The sequence below is a fragment of the Stomoxys calcitrans genome, chromosome 4 (genome assembly GCF_963082655.1).
Source record: "Stomoxys calcitrans chromosome 4, idStoCalc2.1, whole genome shotgun sequence".
NCBI classification, from domain to species: Eukaryota; Metazoa; Arthropoda; class Insecta; order Diptera; family Muscidae; genus Stomoxys; species Stomoxys calcitrans.
Window position 1 is genome coordinate 61,064,482 of NC_081555.1, and position 14,225 is coordinate 61,078,706.

General features: G+C 36.6%; 1 protein-coding gene across 1 annotated transcript in view; it reads left to right on the forward strand.

The window, feature by feature from the left end:
- LOC106090172 (axoneme-associated protein mst101(2)) overlaps positions 1–14,225 on the forward strand; it is a 503,361-nt gene that overhangs the window by 93,999 nt on the left and 395,137 nt on the right. The gene's annotated exons all lie outside the window — the stretch shown is intronic.

Sequence of the window (14,225 nt, forward strand, 5' to 3'; positions counted from 1 at the left end):
CTTTTTAAAAACAAACTTAAAAAACCAAAAAATCAAGAAATTTTGAAAGACAAAATTTTATTGATATTTTTCTAAAGGCAAATTTTCAATTCAATTTGTTCTAGAGACAAAACTTTAGTGAGACTTCTTCCTTAAGGCAACATTTTAATGAAATTTTTTGAAAAAGATTTTAGTGAAATTTTGCATCGATACAAAATTGTAATGAAATATGTTTTAAGACAAGATTTTATAATTTTTTTTATTTCTTCATGATCTATTACGGATACAGGGATGAGGAGGGATTTAAATCCGTATGCTATGCAGACGATGTTATAATATATCTAAGGGGTAAGGATCCGCACCAGCTATGCAGAAGGGCCAAAAGGGTCTTGCATATGGCATATGACTGGGCTAGACCCAGAGGTCTCAATGTTAACCCAGAGAAGACTGATATATGCCAGTTCCACCACGTTTCCTCAAAGAAACGGTTTCGAAATCTGACAAGATTTAATACTTGTGTGTTCTTGGACAGGAAACTGAATTGGAAATTTCATATTCAGGAGTGTACTGAGAAGGCTCACAGAGGCGATGATAGGAAACCTGGAAGGAAGAGAAGAGGTACCTGAGATGAACCTTGGAGTCGAGTGTGAGGGACTGCTGCCATCGGCACATCTGGAAGATCATGGGGGTCTACAAAGAGAATCCTGGGACTAGCGTTGTCCTGGTGGAATATGACACCTTTACGATTGACCAATTCTGGTCGCTTCTCCTTGATGGCTGTATTCAATTTGTCCAATTGTTGACAGTAAACATCCGAATTAATCGTTTGGTTCCTTGGAAGCAGCTCAAAATATACCACACCCTTCAAATCCCACCAAACAGACAGCATAACCTTCTTTTGGTGGATATCAGCCTTTGAAGTGGTTTGAGCTTGTTCACCATGCTTGGACCATCATCGTTTTCGACTAACGTTGTTGTAAACAATCCATTTTTTATCTCCAGTTATGATTCGTTTTAAAACCGGATCGAATTCATTGCGTTTAAGGTGCATATCACAAGCGTTGATTCGGTTTTTAAATGAATTTCTTTCAATACATGTGGTACCCAAATATCAAGCTTTTTCACCAGTCCAAGACTTTTAATGTGATAATGAACGGTTGATTTTGGTATATTTAACTTCTCTCCTATCTCACGATCAGTTTCATGACGATCCAATTCGATACATGCTTAAAATTTGCTATATGAAAAATTACTTTTTGGGCAACCCAATATAACGGCCTCATAGAACGGACATTTATTGCCAGGTGCGCTGACATTTTGCGCCGTGAGTCGTGTTCGGCCTTTCGACACTGAGAGTGGAATGTGGTTAATACACATATGTGCATGTATATTCCACATAGTAAGAATCCAAAATTAGGCCGATCTTAACACGTTTTTACTTGTTTACTTTGAACTCCATTTCTAAAGTCTTTATGCCAGCTTGATTACAACCCAGCAAAAAATCATATTACTCGTAGTATATTTTTGTTTTTTTTTTTTTTTTAATTTTGAGTTGTTATTTTTTAATTATTATTCTGTCCATATCATCTACATTTTTTATTAATTTTCTGTACTTTTCTATAAAAATCATAGATAAATGGCTGTCCTTGTTGTTGTAGCAGTTTTTTCTGTTTGATTCTGTTGAGTGTCTAGATCCAGGAACTCTGCCACTTCGATGGGGTGTGTCCAGAGAGATCTGGGTCTGAGTCGAGTGGGTCTGGCGGGGCAGTTAAACAGATCACGTGTGTGTGTGGTCCCTGGTCCCAAAAGGGACATACACCTTTCACGTCTGCATCAATCCATGCTCTGTAAGAATTGAGGCGGCTGCATCGGCCGGAACGTAATTGAGCCAGAATTACTTTGGTTTGCCGGAATTGAGCCAGAATTACTTTGGTTTACCTCATTTACTACCGTGTCTGCATGAATGTTGTCTAGACCCGCTTGATCTGGAGGTTCTTCCATTTAGCACTGAACCTCAAGCCCTAGATCATGCAGATCTATCCACAAGATGATGATTTGGATGGTCTCTTCAATAACACCCCAAAAGGTATTGCTTAGACAGCATGTAGTTTTGTCTTCGCACTGGTAGGATCTTTGTCTCCTGATGGAGGTGGTCCACATGAGAGCTGAGGAGACAGCCCGTCGCAGTTCGAAGGGTGGCATTCTGACGGATCTGAATATTTCACTGCGTGTCACAGATCTGACGAGACCACACTGAAGCTGCACAACTTACCACAGACTGACCAATTGCTTTGTACGTGGTCAACAAGGTTTCTTTGTCAGCACCCCAATTGCTGCCGGCAAGTGACTTGAGGACCTTGTTTCTACGTTTGACTGTGTAAGAGCTGTCAAATGTGACGCCAAGTATTTTGGGACACTTGATGGCCGGAATAATTTTTCCATTGACCATCACAGTCAGCTCGGTATTCCGCTCACGCGAATTCGTAGTGAAAAATGTGGCTGAAGATTTGGTGAGAGATATCTTCAGATTTCATGCAGCGAAATATGAGACAAGTTCGTTGAAGTAGACGTTCAACCAATCGCAGATCTCTGTCCTTAACATACCTTTTCCCAAAAATAATGTTTTTTTACCACTTTAACTCTCTACGCTTTCCAGTTCTAGAAATCTCTTGAATAATTTCGGGCATACGTAAACTTAACAATTTTTATAAATACTACAATAGCTGTAGTAGAAAAGAAGAGACTCAATACCCCGTTGGACTCTTCCCGGGCTTCTTTTCTATCAAAATTTTTCGCATTCGTTACATACTCCGAGTTTCCTTTCATTTCAGTTTTCCTTTCATCGCGCGAATTAAGAGGGTACATAATTCTCAAGACCCTCTTGGTCCCATAATGGACTTGCTTTCTCGGCATACTTTCCGTATGCGTTATCTATCTGAATTTCCATATTGAAGGGTTTCAACATTCCCAAAACCCTCTTGGACCCTTCTGCGGCCCTCCGGTTTCAGCGGATTTTAGGGAACCCATGTCTGGCAACAAAATCGGACTTCAGATTCGATACCCTGAATGTGGATTTTTAATAGAAAGGTCAGGACGGTCTCATCCCTATTCCGATACATTTCAAACAAGAGACGGAAACGAATACGCATGGCCAAACTATTACACCAGCACCAGAAGGATTGAAGTGTATTTTCTTCTTTGAATTTATTCAAAAACAATTTCCTCAATATGTGCTTGATCTTAAGGTATTCTAAAGCGTGCACACGGACATAATAATCTCGTTTTATTCAATCAAGAATATATACACTTTATAGGGTTGGAGAAGTCTCCATGCTATTCCTTAACGGGATATTCACAGGTAAATTTGGAGCTACGACATGATCCCTAATGAAATAAACCCCAAAAGCGAAAATTTAATAAACCCCAAATGAAAATAATAATAAAATAACGCTAAAAAAACAAAAATTTGTTTAAAACCCTATGATTTGCGTTTATTTCATTGTGAAATAATTTCCAAAACAAAACAAAAAAGTTTATGAAATAATACCACAAAAAAAAATTTAAATCCGCAATTTTTAATTAAATTTATCGTTGACAACGCCCAACGAACATGACACTTAAAATAATTAAAAAATTTTAAATTTATGGTCGTAAAAAAGCGGATCGTCGGTCATCGTGATTTAGCGGATGTGAATATTCGCAAGTTATATAACTTACTGTGCTTTTTAAAGCGTAGGAACTTAAACCTAGAATGGTCGTATAAGACATTGGACGATTGGGTTGGCCTGGCTATAGCAAAGGAGGTGCCTCTGCCTTGCTTTGTCCTTGGGGATAGAAAAAAACGGCCCATCTTCCTTTCCAAAAAGTAATTGACAAATTTTTTCACATCTTGTGACTCTGTAATTGCATTCTTTCTTCTGTCAGTTATCAGCTGTTACTTTTAGTTTGCTTTAGAAAAAAAGTGTAAAAAAACGTATATTTGATTAAAGTTCATTCTAAGTTTTATTAAAAATGCATTTACTTTCTTTTTAAAAATCCGCAATTACTTTTTGGGCAACCCAATATTTCCGTAATTTACATAAAATAGTGTTTGATTAAACAAACAAAAAAAAAAAACACAAAATAACAAAATAACGTGTTTATTTCACAGTCGTTGGTTTCTTTTAAAATGGTCATAAGAATCCATTATATATTTTTTCATATTTTCGTTAGTACATACACATAGTCCATAAAGTCTGCGTTCATGTGACAATTTCTTTTTTAATGATAAAAAAACAACATAAAAAAATAAAGTTAAGTTTTGTTGTATATGTTGTTTCTTTTTGTTTGCTTGAATTAGAAAACAAAAACAAAAATACAAGTTTGCTTTTTCTTTTTTGTTCTAACGGTACTTTTGTCTCATAAGAAGAAATTATGACAACCAAAAAGTCTGCGTTGACTTTGTGTACTTCGAAAGTGCCGTTACTTTTTATAATGCTTGTTTTTATTTTTGATCAGTTTCAGTTCATTATCATAACAAGTGATAGTTACACGTGTTTTTTAAAAAATTAATAAATTTGGAATAAATGGAAACTAAAGGAAAGGAAATATTCATATCTGAAAGAAAAATAATTATTAAATTGTGGAAAGAAGGACAAAGCTCTGGAAATATTGGTGGAACAGTTGGAAGAACGTATTCTTCTGTCCAGCGCGTAATTAATAATTACAAAGAAACCGGCATTATAACTTCAAAGCCTCGGCCTGGGCGTCCAAAAAAATTATCCGTTAGAGAAGAGCGCAAGGAGAGCAAAAAGATGGCAAGCAACAACCCTCGTATAACATCAACCAAAATTGTTGAAAATATTAAAACAATGTTTAATAAAAGCATCTGTGCCAAAACTCTGCTGGATTTCATGGAAGAGTTGCTCCTGAATTCTGGAAACAAATTATCTTCTCCGGCGAGAGCAAATTCTGTATTTTTGACATTAAAGGTCGGCAAATAGTGTGGCGCAAGTCCGGGACTGAGCTGGAAAAACAAAATTTAGTTGGAACGGTGAAGCACGGTGGTGGTGGAGTTATGGTGTGGGGGTGTATGGCTGCTAGTGGAGTGGGCCAATTAGAATTTATTGAGTCCAAAATTGATAAATGGGGTTATCTCAATATTTTGAAAAAAAAAAAATTAAACCAAGTGCTGCTAAACTAGGGTTAGCAACGACATTTTGGTTCCAACAAGATAACGATCCAAAGCATACATCGGAGGAAGTTAGGCTTTGGCTTCTATATAACACTCCAAAGTCTTCCGTGAGGCACGCCTTGCCGCTCCGATAACCTTACTGTATTTCTAACCGTGTGCAATACACATTCCAAAAAACTTCCGCATTATTACGTCGTGCTCTGTTATAAAGTCTGTGAACCTCTTTCCCAATATTGCGAACCTCCCCGGTTATCCAGGGTTTTTCTTGGGCTGATTTCCTTTCTCGAAGAGGGCAACTATCTTCGAACGACCCGCTGGTGCAGTCGTAATCATGTTGACATTGTCGCCAATGTCTTCCATTCATAGACAATCTAAATTATCTTGCCCAAGACTTCTTCTGAGTAGCCTTCCGAATTTTGTCCAATAGGTTTTCAACTTATTCCGGCGCTGGCCGTGCTATTCTAAACCGAATTTAACGATTGTCTGACATGGTGTCAAAGAGAAAGATGCTCAGTATGCTTTGACATTTCATCATGAATAGACTTACTAACGAGCAACGCTTGCAAATCATTGAATTTTATTACCAAAATCAGTGTTCGGTTCGAAATGTGTTCATTCACCGTAACGTTGCGTCCAACAGCATCTTTGAAAAAATACGGTCCAATGATTCCACCAGCGTACAAACCACACCAAACAGTGCATTTTTCGGGATGCATGGGCAGTTCTTGAACGGCTTCTGGTTGCTCTTCACTCCAAATGCGGCAATTTTGCTTATTTACGTAGCCATTCAACCAGAAATGAGCCTCATCGCTGAACAAAATTTGTCGATAAAAAAGCGGATTTTCTGCCAACTTTTCTAGGGCCCATTCACTGAAAATGATTTGCAAGCGTTGCTCGTTAGTAAGTCTATTCATGATGAAATGTCAAAGCATACTGAGCATCTTTCTCTTTGACACCATGTCTGAAATCCCACGTGATCTGTCAAATACTAATGCATGAAAATCCTAACCTCAAAAAAATCACCCTTTACCTTATTTTTTGTCTCTTTTGCTTCCCTCACCAGCCGTAGCAGCTCCGACGTGGGTGGCGGTGTCGGAGAGTTAAAATACAGATTAAGTGATGCCAGGTAACCTCCACCGTCTCCCTGTCTCATCACTGTTGCATCCGACGTTGACAACTCTGGAGAAAATATAAAAGTTTTATGACAAACTAGCATTCGCCAGGTCGCTTCGTTTCGTCCGATGGTATACCCAATATCAAGGTGTAACTTTATCGCAATTTTAAGAGCTTTAGCCTATTCCGCAAAGAAATTGTAATTTTTTAAGTTTTAGAGCTAAAATGTACAGATTTCAAAAATACCTGTGGTCGCCCGATATATACTGACAAGGTGTAACTGTATCCCAATTTTGTGAGATCTGATTCAATCCACAAGGAAAGTACCATCTTGTACGTTTAGGTTATCTGAATGTACGAAAAAACTTTCTAGTCGCCCGTTTTTTTCTTCCAAATTTTCAGACTCTATCTCCATCCGCAAATACGTAATGGTACCTAAAGTCGTACTAAATGTACCTTTTCCCATTTTTCCTAAGTCTTTTTCCACCCTATTGTTTAAGATGCCATTTGTGCCATTGTGGATTAAAACGTTACCTCAGGGTACAAATTTCAGAAAACTTATTTAGTGCCCAAAATATACTGTCATGGAGCAACTGTATCCTAATTATGAGAGCTTTAGCTCATTCCATAAAGAAAGTACCAATTTATACGATTAGTACTTAAATGTAAGAGTTTCAAAAAACTCTTCGAGTCGCTAAATATATATTGCCAAGGTATTCGCGTCTCCCAAGTTTAAGAGCTCCAGCTCAATCTGTAAATAAAATACCATTTGGTTGGCTTTGGTACCTAAATGCACGCCTTGTCCCCCGATATATTCTGTCAATAAGTTATTGGATCCCGATTTTATAGCTTTTAGTATCTTAATGTTCGAAGTTCAAAAAATACTTCTAGTCGGCCGGTATATATATAGTGTACCTGTATTCCAAATTTCATAGCTAAGTTCGTATACAGGGTGGCTGATGAATATTGCTACAATGATGAATATTGCTACATTTTTTTTTCGGTGTATGGAATACATTTTTCTTTTATTCATGTTAAATTAAATTATTAAATTAATTATTAAATTATTATTAATTAAATTAATTAATTAATTAATTAAATTAATTATTAAATTATTATTATTAAATAGAAAAAAAGTTATTACATTTTTTTTTGGTAGCGGCTTTCATCAGCCACCCTGTAGAAGTACCAATTTTTTAGAGCTTTAGCTCAACCAGTAAAGAATGTACCAAATAGTAAAAATTACACCACTACAGGACGTTTCTTCCACTTCTGGTGCTATTTGTTACCGAAAATTTAATGTTTTCAATTACGATCATTTTACCAGTTTGTTTAATTCTAGCTATCGCCATTCTCTGTGCACGATGAAAAGCTTTTTCGTACTATTTTATCCTCTTTGGTACCAAAATGTACCATTTCCCAAAAACTCATATAGTCACCCAACTTATATTGTCACAGTAAGCCTACACTCAGAAATATGCTTATCGTAAATATGAGTTGATTGCATAATACACGTTAGTTCAGGATCTTTACTCACGTTAAATTAGAAATTCGTAAGGGGTTAGAAAATTAACTTTGTTCAAATAAAACTAACTTTTCATGAATATAGATGAAATAGTTAAATTTTACTTAAACTTATTTGTTTGGTATAAGTAAGCACGAAGTATGGGTAAAGACATTTTATTGTCGACGATACCTCTTCTGAAACTTAATACTGAATGAACTGCTCAAAGAAATTTGGAATTTTAGTTCAATGTACGTAATTCAAATGTAAACAATTTTTGTTTCTTGAGTTCACAATATCATGCTCAGAAGTGAGCATAATTGAATAACTATTGGTTAGTGTTGAACTAAAATTGAATTTGCAGACTGTGGCATTGTCAACTCCAAAAAAATATTCTATTATATCTTTTAGTTCCCCACAAACTCGCGCATTAATGCAGGACAAACTTTTAGAGTATGAAATAATTAAAAGTCATTTAGCTGGTCCGAGATTCGAACTCGAGATCTTTGGATTGAGAAGCAGAAACACATGCTCTGTGTCACAAAATTGTCCACACATTTCCTTGGCATTTTTAAGTCATGCTCATTTCCACTGCTGATAAAATTGTGTTAATAAAAAAAAAATATGTAAAACCTAAACAGAAAAGCATGGCCATCCTTGATGGAAAAGAGTTAGAAAATGTTTTGCTTTTGTGTTATTAGCAGATATTGAAAGAAGAAAATAGTCGAATACATTATTTGGATGAATGCGTAGAGCGTCTGCTTTGTACACGGAAGGTTCGTGGTTCAACACTCGGCTGCGACAAAAGATAAAGTTTTATTTAATTTACATATACCAGCAACGTTTCATATTAAATTTGTCTTCTTCAAAACTGCTGAGCAATTGATAGCGTGGGGGTGGGAGACAGGCGCGGTATTGTTTATATATATTTCAGTTTCTATGCTCGTAACTTGCCAATGGGAAGTAAAAAAGTTAACTAATAGTATGTAAAAACAATTTAGTAACGGCTATGAAATTATTGAACTCGTATCGGGCATATAATTCTTTGCCGCCATATTAAGTTCAATATTTCCAAAGTTAGTTCATTTTAACTAGTGTTGAAATTCAACATTTATTGAGTGTAAGTAACAAAATTCAGAGCTCTAGCTCAATACGTAAAGAAGGTACGAATTGCGGGAAATAGTACCAACTGCGGCACTAATCATACTATTTCTCCCCCTTCTGGTACTAGTTTGGACATTTTTTTCGAACTTTGTGCTACTAGTGCCTAAACGCAAGAATATAACAAGATCCCGTCCTATCACGCGCCTAGGACCCAAGACCCATAATCGTGCCAAGTTTCATGATTCTAGCTTTAACCCTTTGGACAGTCAGTCGCGGAGTTCTTTCATATATATAGATAATGCATTTCCTCGGCCGAGTACCAGTGTTCGTATAGAGTAATTGGTAGTTGATATGGTTCAGTCAAGAAACTTTTTCCGGGTCGTCCATGGCTCTTGAATTAACGCAATACGAATCTTGTCCTTGCTGGTGTTCTCCATCGGAGCGTGTGTAGCCGTCTCGTTCCGGTGGTGGTTTTTCTGGATGGCCTCTGTCATTGGTCCTCCAGCAAATGGGATTTTGGGGAGTGGGTGATGGTCTCATCGTCTGCTCCCTATTCTTTAGACTGCCTTCAGTTTCCCGCCACTGCTCTGCGTGGTATTTCAATATTAGAATCTTTGCATGTCCTTGTCTTCCGAATCTTGAAAAATTTAGTGGTATTTGTGGCAAAACCATAATAAAGCAGTTGATGCTTTAACAAATTATTATTATTATTGATATAAAGAGAAAAACGACTTCAAGTTTTCCGCAAGATCTTGTTTTTTAACGTTATTTTTTTATTTCTTTCAGGTAAGCTTGTCATTTATTTGACCTTGAATGTGTTTAAATCCTTGAAAGCCTGTTAGTGGATATAAATGCGTAAGTAGACTCTTGTGTAAAATTACCCATTGCAAAGTTAGCGCACGTCACTCGTTGACCAAAATAATGAACATCACTTGAAATGACCTTTGCACAATGACCAATATTGCAATTGACGTCACGTCAAACAATCAGCAACAACAACAACAGTTGTGTGTATCAAAGAAAAAAGGCCATGCAAAGGACACTGCCGAACAACAAAACCATCCCATTCAACTAGATTATTCCTCTAAGTGGAGTGAGAGAAACAACCAACAAATTTAAAGAAATTTCCCTTAGAAAATTTATAAAGAGAGAATATTCTCTGTACTCTCCCTACATATTGTATTCTCTTTCAATCTGTGGTGAATTTCGTACATTCTGTTGAATTTTTCATTCTCTTGCCAAGAACAATCAATAACTGTCTTTTTTTGTTAAAGAGAATGTTGTCGGGCAGTGAGTTTTTGTTTTTAAGGAACAACGGTGAAAGAAACTCAAAATCAGTGAAATTTTGTGTATTACCTGAGCTTCGGAAAGAAATGCTCATGTTACAAACTTTTTTATACGAAGAAGGACGGATAAACCGGTAGGACTCTTTTAGGGGGCATAGGAAGATGAACTTTGTGAATATTCATTTTGGTACTTATTGATTATGCGACCTTGGAAAAGAAGGTCCCTGGTAGACGGAAACACTACCAAAATGGAAAATCGATTTTATTGTAATACTAGCTGGACAGGGCCCCCAGTGTGAAAGAGTCGTATTGGGGGGTTTTTAGGGGGTGCCCCCACCAAACACTTTGGACGAAATTTGTATACCAAGTTCGTACTCTGCAATTAAATACCTTTCATTTGATACTCTGATATTTTATTTGATATACTGATATTTGATATTGTCGCCATCGCTAAACATGTCCGTCCGGGTGGGTTTTGGGATGGTGCGCCCCTCCCGGTTATTTGACCCAAAAATTTTATACCAATTTCTTGTTTTTGGGATACCATAAGGTGGCACTCAAAATTTCGGTGCCCGCATCTCCATCTGGCGTTTTTGAAAATTGGGGTATGGCGGAGGGTCGGGAGTCGTGGGTATCATTCCAATCAGTAGATCTGCTGCAACTGTGGTATGGCACTATAACCTAACCTAGTTGCCATCGAGAGATTAGAAACAAAACTTTTAATGACACACCACTATCATTAGATAGAATATTGAATAAATGACTATTTTAAAAACGATTTCATTGACATTTCCGGTTATGATTTATATATAAGCCCAACCCTTATCTACATCAAGTATGGTAAGCAGGTCAACTTCACAATGTAGGTCCCATCCAAATTTGTTTTCTGATCTAGCGCATGCTTTGGACTTGAATTTTTTTACATCTTTCAAGGAAAAAAATTCACGATCGCGGTCTGGGCGTGAACAATTCCAAGGGTGAGGTAAGGTTTTTGGCATTCACAGGCCAACATTTTGATATCCTTACAAATTCACTGATAGCCCTAAATGCAAAATTACAGTCAAGTTGGCAAAAACCGTCAAACACATAACTCGGCGGGCATCTGGGTTGTACTTTTTTTATTTGATCTCAAATTTTTTTTTGAGATTTCAGCAGGCTATTGCCTAACTTAAAAACATTAAGTTTAATGCTTCTACTCTAAGAATATCATAGCAAATAACCCTTAAAATATTCGGATAAGGGTGTATTGTTATGAAGTTTAGATGGAAAGACTATGGATACAAAACGCATTCACAGGTGGTAGGATATTTTAAAAATTTCCTGTCTGCCCATCATTGGTCGGATTCAAATGATGACCTTTCTGTGCAGTTCTAGGGCCGCACTGTGAACGGAATCATCTGTACTATACCCGTCTTTAATTTTATCATAGAAGAATATTTTACATGCTCGAGCAACAGCTATGTTTATGTGTCACGAGCTTAAACTTAAATTGAACAGCACGCATTGATATGTGAAGTTTGGAATATTCGTGGTAAACATGCAGACATAATGTCTGGTAATATGGATTGCACACTTGGCGAGCCGTCCTTTGGTAACCTGTTTCTTACCTGCACAAGACCGCCTACGAGTTGGCTTGACCAGGTATTTAGCGTAGATTTTGAAATTACATTCAGATTTTGTTTAGAGCGGCAGCTTCATCAGAAGGATTTTACAAAAAAATTTCAACGAGTTTATTGTTCAACGTCAGATTATTTCAATTGGAGAACTGCATTTGGCGCCTTACACAGCCACTAAACATATCTCGTTCAGACATCTAGTAAAAAAAACTACTACACCACTAAAAATCCGTAACATCCTTGGTACCAGTAGCTATGTAAACACCGAGCTGACGAATCTTGCAGTAACACAGGTAGGGCTTAGATATGTGTTTTAAGTTGAGCACCGTTAATATTGTTATCCTCTTGACTCAGAAGACATATATATCCTTAGGCAGCTTATTTCTCAATTTCATATTCATCCTCGAATTCCACTGATTATCGAAATTATCGATGCACATGATACCCCTTGCATTGCGAGAACGTGACGACAAAATCGCGGCTGACAGGAAAATCACATGAATTGCGCGCGATTCAAGCGTAATATGGCAGCTCACGAATTACTATGAAAAATATACTCCCGGGAAACAACAACACAAATTTTAAGCATGCATCTCAAATCATGCATTACTGTAACATAGGAATGCAATGACATAATATCTTGTCAAAAGATATCCCTCTTTTGTAGGTTAGGTTAGGTTGAGAAGAGGGTGCAGATATTAATCCGCCTCATGCCGCTATGGACATACACCTAATCCAGTAATCGGCTTGTTGTGCGTTATTCAAAGTTATGAATTCCGTGCTGCTTACAAAATCCTTAATTATTTTTCATACCACGCCCCTAAGTTGGCTGATGTCTGGTATTGTGTCCCCACCTAAGTACCGGTGTCTGTTGGCCGCGAAAGCCGGGCAATGCAATAGCCGCACGGATTTTGCATAAGTGAGCTGGTATTCTATTGTGTCCTGTTATGATAACGAAAGCTATAGTGCCCTCCTCTTACTTCCTTTCAGTAATGGCATCGTCTTCTCACGATTCCGATCTCTTCATAGGATTTTTCACCGTCCTACCGCCCGTTTCGCTGTTCCATAGTGTTACATGCGAGTTCGTCGACCGGGCTATTAACTCGGACTGCGTGGACCCGGATTAACCAATTTTATTGGCGGCAGTCCTTTGGCCTTCACTGCCAACATTCGGCCTTACTCCGCTATGACCCGGCATTGACCCTATTTTGTCAATGTTCCTCATTTATCTTTAATGTGGAAATTCCAATATAGAAGGTATGGCTAGTCCTCTTGAATGAAGAATGCAGGAGCTAATTTGACCATGATTACTTAAAAGAAATTTCTAAATAATCGATGGATTTGATCAAAGACAGCACGCTATTAGCGGACGTTTCTTGGCTTCCCAAGCTGCTAAATTTCATGCCATGTGCAACATTATTTTGATTTGGGTCATAATAAAGAAGGTATCTTACACCTAGAAAAATTGAAAAATTAGTCTGCTGATATCAAACACTGTCTGTTGACGTTAAATTAAACATTTTGATCTTTTGAATGAAACTATTCAAAACTTTTGATCTTCTAAACAACTATTGAGGCATTTGCTATATATTAATTAAAAAAAGCCATTTTAGACGTACATTTTTGGTTTAAATCTTGGTAGTCAACCTGGCTATTGTTAAGATTATAACGACTTTAGTTTATATAGAGCAAAGCATGATCGCAATAGACAGCCGGATGAACATAGTTTTAAAGTTTAACGACAATAAATTTTGGGTATTCTTTGTGTTTGAGAAAGTTATTACTGGTTCACAGTAATAACTTTCTCAAATAATTAAAATTAAAACAAAAGTTTAAAGAATTTTTTAACAAAAACTACAAATTGTTTTATGTTTAATTTTTTTTTTAAAGCTTTAAAGCAAAGAAATAACATTTCGAAATTTCAAAAATTAAATAATTTTTTTTTAAATAGAGCTTTTTTTTCAATAGTTCGAAACTAGATTTTAGGGAATAACAGGTTTGTGGATCACCATAGACGAACTACATGGTAGTACGGAAAATTTGACAATTATTTTCTTTGTCAAGTATTGACACTGCGAATTGGGCAGCGTTTAGCTATATCAGACCATTTTGGATCTAATTTGTACATAGCTCTCATAGAAACTGATCTTCGAATATAAAGTATGTCTACACCCATACAAATTTATTAGTAAAAACAGCAAAAATTTTTGATGAAACTGCGGAAAGTCTGCTGTAAATGGGACAGCAGTAATTTTTTGCTAAACCAACAAACATTTTCTGCTGTTTTCAAATTGAAAAAAGTTAAAAAAAGCTCAAACATGTCCTAAATATTTAAAAAAAAAATATATTCTATTATATCTATATATTTTTATATTCTATATTCTTGTTTTTCAATTTTAAAAGCATATAATATAAAATTTTCTCTTTTTTTTACAATTTGCTAATGGTTT